Source organism: Oncorhynchus kisutch, linkage group LG11 (genome assembly GCF_002021735.2).
Source record: "Oncorhynchus kisutch isolate 150728-3 linkage group LG11, Okis_V2, whole genome shotgun sequence".
Taxonomy (NCBI): Eukaryota; Metazoa; Chordata; class Actinopteri; order Salmoniformes; family Salmonidae; genus Oncorhynchus; species Oncorhynchus kisutch.
Window position 1 is genome coordinate 38,409,302 of NC_034184.2, and position 14,697 is coordinate 38,423,998.

Consider the following 14,697-nt stretch of genomic DNA (forward strand, 5'->3'; position numbering starts at 1 on the left):
GAGCAGTAAGCCCCCACTCTCAGTCTCTCACTGCATTCATTTTCTCAATTTTGAAATACCTTCTCAATGGCAGTGTGAGACCCAGTTCTGCTGTAGAGCCAAACTGTAGAGGAGCAGTTAGGGTGAAGCACATCTTGGAGAGGATGCAATCTGTCTGTTCTCAACATATCCGTGTCCACACCAGAGACAGATATAAAGCATCCTAGAAACGTAACCAATCATTTCTGGGGGTAAAATACCAATGTAAAAAATTGGTGGAAGTAGCATTTTGGAAATAAACTCTTAATTTGTCTACCTCACTTTTAAGGTCTCAGGTGATACTATGGATCCTGTCGGGACAATCATCACTGCCCCAAAACAACCTATTGATGTTCAAAGTCCTCCAAAGCCCTCTCATTCAGGTAGCAACAACATCAATTAGTTGCAAATCAGTCGCATAGGGCTCTGTGTGACACTGTCCTGGATGGTAATCGTAATTGCAGTTTGCACAACTAGGAGGAACCGCTCAAAAGCAGAGGTGTCCTCTGGTATAGAGCTGTAAGTTTAGACTCTAAAGCGAACAAACCACTCTTCCTCACTATGCCTCCTAGCTTAGTGCCAGACTTACTCTACAGTACCTTTAATCAAATCAAATCAAATGTATTTATATAGCCCTTCGTACATCAGCTGATATCTCAAAGTGCTGTGCAGAAACCCAGCCTAAAACCCCAAACAGCAAGCAATGCAGGTGTAGAAACACGGTGGCTAGGAAAAACTCCCCAGAAAGGCCAAAACCTAGGAAGAAACCTAGAGAGGAACCAGGCTATGTGGGGTGGCCAGTCCTCTTCTGGCTGTGCCGGGTGGAGATTATAACAGAACATGGCCAAGATGTTCAAATGTTCATAAATGACCAGCATGGTCAAATAATAATAATCACAGGCAGAACAGTTGAAACTGGAGCAGCAGCACGGCCAGGTGGACTGGGGACAGCAAGGAGTCATCATGTCAGGTAGTCCTGAGGCATGGTCCTAGGGCTCAGGTCCTCCAAGAGAGAGAAAGAAAGAGAGAAAGAGAGAATTAGAGAGAGCATACTTAAATTCTCACAGGACACCGGATAGGACAGGAGAAGTACTCCAGATATAACAAACTGACCCTAGCCCCCCAACACATAAAATACTGCAGCATAAATACTGGAGGCTGAGACAGGAGGGGTCAGGAGGCACTGTGGCCCCATTCGATGACACCCCCGGACAGGGCCAGACAGGAAGGATATAACCATTAATGAATGTGTAAAACTAAGAGATTATTTGCTGATGCGTTTGTGCTGACATAATAAATAAAGGCTTTGATATAAAACATGAAAAACTAGTGTACGTACAGTTCATGGTATTTACTCAATGGGTGATGACAAATAATGTTTTACAAAGATGTTATATTTCTGTTGTGAAACAAGCATTTCTCTTGTCAATTGCCTAAGATTAAGGGGATTGCTTACTCGTAAAACTATAAAACATTCTCTAACATTCTCTCTGTGTGTTTCTCTAAATCAATCTCATTACCAGCTTCTAGTATCTACAGTATAGTGTTTGTGTGTGTGTGTGTGCGCGTGTGTGTGAGATGTGCGCGCACGTGCGCATGCATATGTGCGTATGTGCACGCATGTCTGTGAGTAGACAATCTACACACACGTCATTCTTCAGTTGTATTGTTTGTATATCGTCGTGTTTTACATTTGTGTAGCTGCTCTTGCCTGTCAGTTTATCAGTGTTTTGTTACTTACTTGACCCCCCCCCCCCCCCCCCCCAGGAAGAGTAGCTGCCGCTTCTGCAAAAGCTAATAGGGTTCAGAATAAACCAATAAAACCAATAACTCTCAGCTACTGCAACAATATAGAGCCAATTAAGAAACCACACTGTTTACTCATTAGCTGCCTCAGATGAAGTTTCCCTCTCACCACAATCTCTTCTTCTGCTTACCTTCTATTATAGAAAATAATGATGGAACCCGTGGGGCAATTTGTGGAGATGGTAATATGGCTTCCTGTAACTATGTGTTCATGTTCTATCGCATAAGCATGCCATAATTGGTTGTGTTTCTAACAGCGATGGCTTTAAAAGAATGCTTACTCCATTCTGTGTCGCTTAGAACCCCATTATATTTGTCTGCTAAAAACAATGCAATTGTGTTGTTACAGGAACAAAGATAACTTGTTGTAACAAACAGCTGGGGAGAACACTGGCGTTTGCAGAGGAAGCTCCTTTGTGAACCATATGATTGACTGGTGTGCTGTAGAGCAATAGTATTGTCATTTAATACTGAGTGTTGATTTCTTGTTGGTTGGTGAATTCGTCCATTCATTGTGTTCCTGTCTTGTGCACACAGTGTAAGAATATAATTACAGTGGTCACCACACCGCCATTCACACCGGGCTCATTCTATTGATTATAGCTAGAAATGACTGTAGCCTCTGTTTACTGTGCTATCGATGGAAACGCTCAGCCTTAATACCATTTGTTTATGCTTTTCAGGCCTCCCTGAAGTTGAAATAGTGGTCATGTGTGTTGTGTGCAAGGTTCAAATGAAAGGAGTGTAATTGGCTAAGTAAACTCTTGCAAATCAGGTAAATCCCATAGGTTAACCAGGGAACCCCCATATGGTTTGAAAATTGGTTCCACAAAACATTTTCAACACACCAAATAGTTGTTAAATTTTAAACTGTGTGTGAGGATTTGGCAGTGCATGCAGGTGTGTGTGTGTGTGTGTGTGTTTGTGCGGATGTCCTTCAGCCTCTCTGAGTCAGCAGACAGTGTGTCCCACCTGCTCTTCCACTGTCATGCTGATACTGGCATAGCTGAGTCATCCTGGAGTATGGCCATGTTGGTTATTCACAGCAAAGTGGCAAATCACATCAACAGAAAATTAAGGATTCTGTGAATGAATGACCTGAGTGAACGAGGTTGATACATGTACCAGGTATTCCTGTCAGGAGGCTGCACATATTTATTATGATTTTAATAGGATGTTTTACATTGTCCTGTCAGAAGAAATCTGTCATGTAAATAATGCTTCCAAACAGCAGAAACACAATCTTGAACGTACATAAATTACGCAACAGGTTGGCTTTGTGGTTTCAGCATTTCTTCATTGACAAGTAAACTTGATGGGTTAAAATAGAGCCACAATGGAGTAGCTGTTTCATATGAGCAAATCAGTAATTGCCTTTGTCACGTAGAAACCCAATTTCACTATATTCATATGGGCTATTGTGATGAGCATTAGCGTGGTTGAGAATAACCATCATTTCACCTTATATTAAATTCTCAGGATGAAATACATTTGGAGGGAGGATGTGTAAAATGGGAAACTGTGACTCTGAGAATTCCGGTCGGTCTGTTTAAGTCTGACTAAGACAAAGCCAATCCATCATCACGGGAATCTAATTTCCGCTCTTTGTCCGATGCAAATGAACAATGTTCCCAATCACCGTTGTCTTGCCAATACTCCAGGAGAGGTGGGAAAAATGTCAGACCATCCGTCTTCTGTTTAGTAAATAGCGTGGGTGTTCAACACGAGAGCTCACATCTCATCTGCATAACTGAACAGACACAACATTTGCTCTCTGTTATCACAAGTACTTAGTTTATCTGCTAAAGATGCTATTTAATGTTCATTTCAGAAGTAGCTCATCTTAGAAGAGAAATCTGCACACTTCTATTGCTAGTAACAGTGTTGTTTATTGAAGAAATAGCCAATCTGAAATACATTATGTCATCTGTAAATGACAATTTAGAGTGCATTTTTGAAAAGCTCTGTACACATGATCTGTGTCATGCTCCGCCTTGTAGACACATCACAGAACAATATGAAAGAGCTGAGCAAACGTGTCTTCCTGCTGAAAATATACTGATATCATAATTTCCCAAGAATTTTCCAGAGGGCGGCGCACCCCTAATTGCTTAAAAGGATTGAAATAGAAGTTGAATGAATTATGCAGCCGTGCCACAGACAGGAGATTTCAGATATAGAGATATGTGAATAATAGCAACACACTGGAGATCCAGAGAGACAAATACACACACAGTTTGAAAACACAAACTCCTCCATATACTGTACAAGCAAATACCGTACTAATAGGGTATGACATCTCCTTGGTCTTCTGTCTTCTCATTCGTCCTGTTTTCATAGGTTTGTAGGGTACAATGCAACTTATTCCGAGGACACTGTCCTATGGTGTCAAGTAATGATGGATGAATAATAACAAAACATCAATTCTGAAGTTGCACATACAGTTGGTAAAGCCAATGTCTTGTTTTTCAGCCAAACAAGCCAAATACTCCAAACATGTTGTTTAGACTGTTAACACACACCCCGACAACTAGGGGGGTCGTGTTTTACAAGGCTTCTCTGAGCCTGAAAATCACATTAAAAGTACTTTGTATACAAATGATGTTACCTTAAAGTTAAAAGTAGGGGGTTGTTATAAAGCTGTTGAAGAATAGGAAGGGCTCTTGAGAGTGGAGTTAAGTGTACTTTTACTACAGTAGATCTCTAAAGGAAATATTACCATGATGAATCAGCCAACCAACCCCAAAGCTGCAGTTGGAATTGCAGTAGAAGCCATCTGTAATGTTTCATGAACATAAAGAATTAACGAGGATTCTTGCGTACAAAGATCATTTGATTCTTTCTGGATTCTTTCTTTCATATGTTTGCTTTGCTTTATACTGTAATATGAAACAATTTAATTATAATTCAAAAATATATATTATTTGATAACTGTTGTTTTTCTTGATTAGCCTAGAGGTTTGTAAAAGCAGCTACTATCTTTTTGGAAGTCAATTCTAGATCTGTTGTACTAACACTCAACCAACATTATCCTAAAAAAGGTAGAGGGAAACTCAATAATAACTAAATCATACCAAAAAAACTATAAGCCACATTTTTCCTCATTGTTTCTCTGTACTCTCTCTCACTCTATCTCAGACCAGTAGGCTGCGTGGGTAAAATCACTGAGGAAGCCAAGACAGTAAAAAAGACATTTTACAACCTATGTTGTGATAATTGAGTTGTTTGCTCAATAACCAATTAGTCACCGTGATATACAAATAAGTTTGAGTTTATTTACTCTTGCTCTCAGATAAAACTGAAGAAATGCTGAAATTACATTACTAATAGTTGCAAAACAATAATTTTAAAATGCATAACACATAATACGTGACATAAATAGAATATTGAACAATTGAAAAAAAAGGACATTTTAATGATGGTGTCACGAATATTACCGAAGGTGGCTCCCCTTCTTGTTCGGGTGGCGCTCAGCGGTCGTCGTCGCCGGTCTACTAGCTGCCACCGATCCTTTGTTCTGTGTTCGTTTGGTTTTGTCTAATTGGTTTCACCTGTTCATTGTTTGGTTGTTAGGGTGGGGTTATTTAAGTTCGTTTAGCCCGCTTCTGTTTGTGCGGGCTTGTTCTTCTGTATTTGTGAGAGGTATTTCACATCAGGGTACTATTTTGTTTTATAGTTACACCTGTGTTGGGTATAACTATTTTGTTCCTGTGAATTTTTGGACATTAAAGTGTGTTTTTTCCCGCATCCTTTGCTCTCTGCGCCTGACTCCACACCCATTCACTCATTGAGCGTTACAGATGGAAATGTAAATATTAAAATGTGATTTAAAAAATATATAATTTTGGGGTGAACCATTTAAGAGCTAGAGTTATTATACAGTCTGATAGCTGTGGATAGAGTGGCGTTTCGCAGGTGATTCGTACGGGCAGTTAAACAGGACAGTTTGTGGCTATTTCTCAGGAGCCCGGTGGTGCAGTTACATCTTTTTGGAGGGAGCAGGTCATTCAGTGGATGGTCAAGAATGTGCATGTCCTTCAGGCTATGAAAACAAAAAGAAAGCAAAAAGACAAGTCACACAGTGGCTGAACAGTGGCTGAATAAATTCGACGACACATACACTGCCGTTCAAAAGTTTGGGGTCACTTAGAAATGTCCTTGTTTTTGAAAGAAAAGCTTTTTTTTGTCCATTAAAATAACATCAAATGAATCAGAAATACAGTGTAGACATTGTTAACGTTGTAAATGACTATTGTAACTGGAAACGGCTGATTTGTGACGGAATATCGACAGTTGAAGTCGGAAGTTTACATACACGTTAGCCAAATACGTTTTACATTTAAACTCAGTTTTTCACAATTCCTGACATTTAATCCTAGCAAAAATAGTAGAGAGAATGATTTATTTCAGCTTTTATTTCTTTCATCACATTCCCAGTGGGTCAGAAGTTTATATACACTCAATTGGTATTCGGTATTATTGCCTTTAAACTGTTTAACTTGGGTCAAACGTTTCGGGTAGCCTTCCACAAGCTTCCCACAATAAGTTGAGTGAATTTTGGCCCATTCCTCCTGACAGAGCTGGTGTAACTGAGTCAGGTTTGTAGGCCTCCTTGCTCACACACGTTTTTTCAGTTCTGCCCACAAATGTTTTATAGGTTTGAGGTCAGGAATTTGTGATGGCCACTCCAATACCTTGACTTTGTTGTTCTTAAGCCATTGTGCCACAACTTTGGAAATATGCTTGGGGTCATTGACCATTTGGAAGATCCATTTGTGACCAAGCTTTAACTTCCTGAATGATGTCCTGAGATGTTGCTTCAATATATCCACATAATTTTCCTTCCTCATGACACCATATATTTTGTGAAGTGCACCAGTCCCTCCTGCAGCAAAGTACCACCACAACATGATGCTGCCACCCCGGTGCTTCACGGTTGGGATGGTGTTCTTCGGCTCGCAAGCGCCCCCTTTTTTCCTCCAAACATAACGATGGTCATTATGGCCAAACAGTTAAATTTTTGTTTCATCAGACCAGAGGACATTTCTCCAAAAAATACTATCTTTGTCCCCATGTGCAGTTGCAAACGATAGTCTGGCTTTTCTATGGCGGTTTTGGAGCAGTGGCTTCTTCCTTCTTCCTTATGTTGATATAGGACCCGTTTTACTGTGGATATAGATACTTTTGTACCTGTTTCCTCCAGCATCTTCACAAGGTCCTTTGCTGTTGTTCTGGGATTGATTTGCACTTTTCGCACCAAAGTACGTTCGTCTCTAGGAGACAGAATGCGTGTTCTTCCTGATCGGTATGACGTGTGTGTGGTCCTTTGGTGTTTATACTTGCGTACTATTGTTTGTACAGATGAACGTGGTACCTTGAGGTGTTTGTAAATTGCGAGGTCTAAAGCTTCTTTTTTTTCTGAGAACCATCTAAAGTCATGATATAATTTTTGGGAATATTCCAAGCTGTTTAAATGCAGAGTCAATTTAGTGTATGTAAACTTCTGACCCACTGGAATTGTAATACAGTGAATTATAAGTGAAATAATCTGTCTGTAAACAATTACTTGTGTCATGCACAAAGTAGATGTCCTTACCAACTTGCCAAAACTGTAGTTTGTTAACAAGAAATTAGTGGAGTGGTTGAAAAATGAGTTTTAATAACTCCAACATAAGTGTATGTAAACTTCCGACTTCAACTGTACAAAGGTGTACAGAGGCCCATTATCAGCAACCATCACTCCTGTGTTCCAATGGCACGTTGTGTTAGCTAATCCAAGTTTATCATTTTAAAAGGCTAATTGATCATTAGAAAATCCTTTTGCAATTATGTTAGCACAGCTGAAAACTGTTGAATACTGAATACAGCTGAAGACCTTTCTTCTGAAACTCGTCAGTCTATTCTTGTTCTGAGAAATGAAGGCTATTCCATGCGAGAAATTGCCAAGAAACTTAACATCTCGTACAACGCTGTGTATTACTCCCTTCACAGAACAGTGCAAACTGTCTCTATCCAGAATAGAAAGAAGAGTGGGAGGCCCCATTGCACAACTGAGCAAGAGGACAAGTACATTACAGTGTCTAGCTTGAGAAACAGACACCTCATAAGTACGCAACTGGCAGCTTCATTAAATAGTACCCGCAAAACACCAGTCTCTGCCTTTTAGGCAGAGTTCCTCTGTCCAGTGTCTGTGTTCTGTTGCCCATCTTAATCTATTCTTTTTATTGTCTGAGATATGTATTTTTCTTTGCAACCCTGCCTAGAAGGTCAACATCCCGGAGTCGCCTCTTCACTGTTGACGTTGAGACTGGTGTTTTTTGGGTATTATTTAGCAAGCTAGCTATTGTGAGACATCAACACAAGCAGACCAGAAACAGACACGTTTTTCTGAAAATGACGCTTTGCTTTTTGCTTGCTCTTTTGGTCCAGACAGCATCAGATACATACACTTGTGAATTGACGGAAAATTATGAAAACACATAGATAATTATTTTATAATTGTAATTTTTTTATTGGAAACAATTAGGTAATACACGCCACTGTCTCAGACTATAGCAGAGGGATATTTATGAGACTCCGATCTGATATATCTTCCTAGAAGCCACACATTCACACATACACACACACACACACACACACACACACACACACACACACACACACACACACACACACACACACACACACACACACACACACACAGACCTGGGAGACAAACTGGAAAATTGAAAGATAGTGGCGGCACTGTTGACGCTGAGGGATGAGAAAGCAATAAAGCTGCACACACACACACACATACCACCCCCACCACATCAACTGAGGTGCACCCCTGATCTAATCAAAAAGTGACAACTGGGAGAGAGAGGGAGGGATAGCACAGAGCCAGGAAAGGGGAGATACACTTGTAATCAGTGAGAAGGCAGTGGGTATTAAGTGGCGTTTTAAATGTGTTTAATCCAGATGATAATTGCTGGTGATTGACGAGCCTGGGTGTGTGTGTGTGCATGTGATTGGGTAATCTTAATTGCATGCATGATCCAATGTTACAGTATTTTTTTATCCTTGGTCATTCTTACAGTTTCAAACTGCATGACAAGGTGAGGAAGTGAGAGGAAAAGAGAGACCGAGAAAGAACAGGGGGGGGGGGGGTCCCCTTCATATTATGGTCAGTTAGGTGCTTGTACATTTCCACACATATGTAAGATGTTAATTTGATTACCCTGTTGCAGAAGAACTTTCCAGGAAATGTAAAACTTGTAGTGTATTTTAGGTTTAAAAAGGCTTCAGAAGTTTGTTTCCACTTTACAATTTCAGGCTTAATTTCCCCTTACAAACAATGTATCAACCCCTACAAAGATGTCAATTAATTATAATACACATTATAATTAACATTTCCTGTTGCTACAGGATTATTTTCCTGCTGTAGCAACCTGACTCAAATTAAGATCCTGCATCTGTAGCCCCTAAGATGTTCTCTCTCTGTAATTGCTGTCCCCAGTTATAATAATTAGTATATTGTAGCTGGGCTGCGCTGGGTTGTATTGAGCTGTCTTCTATTGTTATACCTACTGGTATAATGAAGACTAGCATTAGCTAATGCTAATCTTTCAATTAGCAGGTCATGGAGAATTGTGTGTGTGTGTGTGTGTGGCTACTGGTGTATTTCTGAAGGTGCCAACCTGTCTCTGTTCTCCAGATCTTTTCAATGAGCTTTCATGTGTCTTTACAGGAGTCAGTGACAGGTTTGAAGGATCAGTGCCTTATTCATGACTAAATGCTTCAAGTGACAGGCATAGACAGATAATTCGAGTTCGAGACATAATGCAGAGATTATTTTGACTTCAAAACATTAAGGAATGAAGTACAGTCGAATCCTCATAAGTGCACATTGGATACATTCCAACTCACTGACTGGACTTTAGCAGGGTCTTGCTGTGTACAGTTAATAATGAGAGACACAGACAGCAGGTGAGAGAAATTTGGCTTGTCATCTAAAACACTCTCAAACTTTTACAGATGCGCAATCGAGAGCATCCTGTCGGGGATGTATCAAACACTCTCAAACATTTACAGATGCGCCTGCGAGAGCATCCTGTCGGGGATTGCCTGATATGGCAATTGCACCGCCCTCAACCGCAAGGCTCTCCAGAGGGTAGTGCGGTCTGCACAGTGCATCACAGGGGGCAAACCACCTTTCCTCCAGGACACCTACAGCATCCGATGTCACAGGAATGCCAAAAATATCATCAAGGACAACAACCACCTGAGCCACTGCCTGTTCACCCCGCTATCATCCAGAAGGCGAGGTCAGTACAGGTGCATCGAAGCTGGGACCGAGAGATGGAAAAACAGCATCTATCTCAAGGCCATCAGACTGTTAAACAGCCATCACTAACATAGATAGAGAGGCTGCTGCCAACATACAGACTCAAATCTCTGGCCGCGTAAATAAACTTAAAGATAGGGCTGACTACTGCCCCCTTTGGAGGAATTGCGTGCCCATAGTAAACAGAAAAAGAAATCTGTCAAAAATTGCTAATATATGCATATAATAATAATTATTGAATAGAAAACACTCTAAAGCTTCTAAAACCGTTCAAAATATGTATGTATGTGAAGCAGAACTCTCAGGGCAGCCATTCTCCCAAACTCTCTCTTGCCATCATGAAAGTTGGGCCAACTTTGACGTCATCGCCCCCACCCTTCCCAACCAGCTAGGGATCTGGGAACAGTTCCTGTCTCTTCAGCGCGATGTCTCCTTTCAGTGGGGCCTCTCATTGTGAGAATCTCGCGCTCCCTCGAGCTTTGGCGGGCTGAAACCTCCGGGTCACGCGAAAATACATGTACTTTCATGCGCGCGTCTGGTCCGGAGCTCTCTTTCTTCCAGGATTGACCAAACGATTTCGGTTTGTCTGTTCGAGCTAAGGATTGTGTTGCATGTTTAGAACATGCTAAAGCTTGATTCTGCACTTAGTTTGACCAGTTTAGTCGACATATAATATGTAATTTTGAAGTTTAGATGCGCATCCACTAGAATTTTGGCTGCATTTCAACCGGAATTTGTCGCGTTTGATAACCTAAAGACACAGACTTGAAAACCAAACGCAGTTTTTGGTAAGTATAACTCCTTCCACGTCTTCTGATCGAAGAACATCAAAGGTAAGGGAATATTTATGTGTTAATTATGGGTTTCTGTGGACTCCAAGATAGAGGAGACATAATGCTAATTTCTGAGCGCCGTCTCATATTATAGCCTAGTGAACGAATTCTGTAATGTTAAAAATAAATGTAACACAGAGGTTGCATTAAGAAGAAGTGTATCTTTCTATCTATATGTAGAACATGTATATTTAGTCAAAGTTTATGATGTGTATTGCTTGTTATCTGATGTTATCTGCCGGAGCTATCATCATTTCTCCAGACATTTGAGTAGCATTTTGTGAACATGCCGTCATTGTAAACAGAGATTTATGGATATAAATAGCATATTATTGAAAAAAACATAAATGTACTGTGTAACATGTCCTATTACTGTCATCTGATGAAGATTTTCAAAAGGTTAATGATTTCTTTTTCTTTTAATCCTGCGTTTGTTGATTGCATTTTTTGGCTATTCAAATTAGCTGTGTCTTTGGTGGTGGTTTGACATAAATATGTGCTATGTTTTCGCCGTAAAACATTTTAGAAATCTGACTTGCTGGCTAGATGAACAAGGTGTTTATCTGTCATTTGAGCTATTGGACTTGTTAATGTGTGGAGGTTAAATATTTCTAAGAATATTTTTGCATTCCGTGCGCCACCGTTCCAGCTGAACGTGGGAGGGGTCGTTCCCAAAAGGGAACCCTACCCCGTCAACAGGTTAAAACGTCTTGTGGCTAGGGGTTCCGCTAGCGGCACCCCTCAACAACATTCCGCTGAAAAGGCAGTGCGCGAAATTCAAACATATTATTTAGAAATATGTAACTTTCACATATTAACTTCTTGTTAATCTACCCATCATGTCCGATTTCAAAAAGGCTTTACAGCAAAAGCACAACATATGATTATGTTAGGTCAGAGCCAAGTCACAAAAACACACACAGCCATTTTTCCAGCCAAAGATAGGAGTCACAAAAAACAGAAATATAGATAAAATTAATCACTAACCTTTGATGATCTTCATCAGATGACACTCATAGGACATCATGTTACACAATACATGTATGTTTTGTTCGATAAAGTGCATATTTCTATCCAAAAATCTCAGTTTACATTGGCACATTACGTTCAGTAATGTTTTGCTTCCAAAACATCCGGTGATTTTGCAGAGAGCCACATCAATTCACCAAAATACTCATAATAAACGTTGATAAAAGATACAAGTGTTCTTCACAGAATTAAAGATAGACTTCTCCTCAATGCAACTGCTGTGTCAGATTTCAAAAAACTTTTATGGAAAAAGCACACCATGCAATAATCTGAGTACGGTGCTCAGAGACCAAACCAGCCAAATAAATATCCGCCATGTTGTGGAGTCAACATTAGTCAGAAAAAGCATTATAAATATTTACTTACCTTTGATGATCTTCATCAGAATGCACTACCAGGAATCCCAGTTCCACAATAAATGTTTGATTTGTTCGATAAAGTTCATCATTTATGTCAAAATTCCTCCTTATTGTTAGCGCGTTTAGCCCAGTAATCCATCTTCATGAGGCGCGAGCACTAGGTCCAGACGAAAAGTCCAAAAGTTCCGTTACAGTCCAAACGATGTATAGAATCAATCCTTAGGATGTTTTTAACATTAATCTTCAATAATGTTCCAACCGGAGAATTCCTTTGTCTGTAGAAAAGCTACCTCTCACGTGAACGAGCGTCACGAGCTTGTGGCACTCTGCCAGACCACTGACTCAAATAGCCCTTATGAGCCCCTCCTTCACAGTAGAAGCCTCAAACAAGTTTCTAAAGACTGTTGACATCTAGTGGAAGCTTTAGGAAGTGCAATTTGACCATATAGACACTGTTTTTGATAGGCCAAACTTTGAAAAACTACAAACCTCAGATTTCCCACTTCCTGGTTGGATTTCTCTCAGGTTTTCGCCTGCCTTATGAGATCTGTTATACTCACAGACATCATTCAAACAGTTTTAGAAACTTCAGCGTGTTTTCTATCCAAATCTACTAATAATATGCATATATTAGCAACTGGGACTGAGTAGCAGGCAGTTTACTCTGGGCACACTTTTCATCCAAACGTGGAAATGCTGCCCCCTATCCCAAACAGGGAGGTATCACTAGTCACTTTAAATAACGCCACTTTAATCATGTTTACATTTCCTACATTACTCATCTCATGTATATACTGTATTCGACACCATCTACTGCATCGTGCCTATGCCGCTCATCCATATATTTATATGTAGATGTTCTTATTCATCCCTTTACATTTGTGTGTATTTGTGTGTATAAGGTAGTTGTTGTGAATTTGCTAGATTACTTGTTGGATTTTACTGCACAAGCATTTCGCTACACTCACATTAACATCTGCTAACCATGTGTATGTGACCAATATAATTTGATTTGATTTGAGATGCCCAGTAGACAGCTCCTGATTCTTCCTGATCATGATTTGCTGCCCCTGTTAGGAAACATGATGGACGCTAACACATTGAACTATCATGTCCTGTCCTCTTAGCCCCTCCTATCTTTACTAGATAGACCAACCCAATTTCCTTTATAAAAAAAAATTAAAGTCTTGATTGCGTGTGTCTTTACACCCTAGAGTGAATACTTGGTGGAAGCAAGCAGCTGTGAATAATGTTTAATAATATTATACCAACTCTGCACAACTCTTAGGGCAACATACTGTGTTTGCATTGTTTCTGTCAAAATTGCTCAAGCTTAGTAAATTCAGTTGGGAATCATTGATGGACAGCAATATTCAAACCATATCTCTGATTTTCAAGCAAATTAAGTCAGGACTGAGAGTGGACAACTCATGAACACTCAACACCTATTGGAAAGCCATTCTAGTGTGTCTTTGGCATACGTTTCTTTTGTAGTTGTGTTGCTGAAAAAATAACTAGGTTTTTCCTCTAACTTTTTCCCTAGGCTTTGATACCTTCGTAATTATTTTCATCCTGACAATTTCCCCCATCCCTGCCAATGACAAGCATACCCATAACATGATGCTGCCACAATACTTGAAAATACATAGGGTTTCACTTTGTGTTGTATTGGATTGGGGACGTACTTGTGAACATTTTTTTTTTAAGTTTAAGCATCAGCCAATCAAAGGCTACATGCTAGCTGTTCCCATTACATAACCTGGCCCATTTAGACCAATGCTATCCTCACGAGGTGGCCATGATTATATGCGGTTCAAATTCCATAACAGACAATTAAAATCATTGACATAGTTGAACGTGCTAGAACACTTATCCATGAGACCGTCCTTAACAGAGGTCAAACGGCACCATCTGCTAATAAAGGCTACTAAAGCACACACCCATTTTCACTGGTGATTTTCACCGTTTGCAGCTAGTAAGTCGGAAGTTTACATACACTTAGATTGGAGTCATTAAAACTCGTTTTTCAACCACTCCACAAATTTCCTGTTAACAAACTATCATTTTGGCAAGTCGTTTAGGACATCTGCTGTGTGCATGACACCAGTAATTTTTCCAACAATTGTTTATAGATGGATTATTTCATTTATAATTCACTGTATCACAATTCCATTGGGTCAGAAGTTTACATACACTAAGTTGACTGTGCCTTTAAACAGCTTGGAAAATTCCAGAAAATTATGTCATGACTTTAGAAGCTTCTGATGGGCTAATTGACATAATTTGAGTCAATTACAGGTGTACCTGTGGATGTATTTCAAGGCCT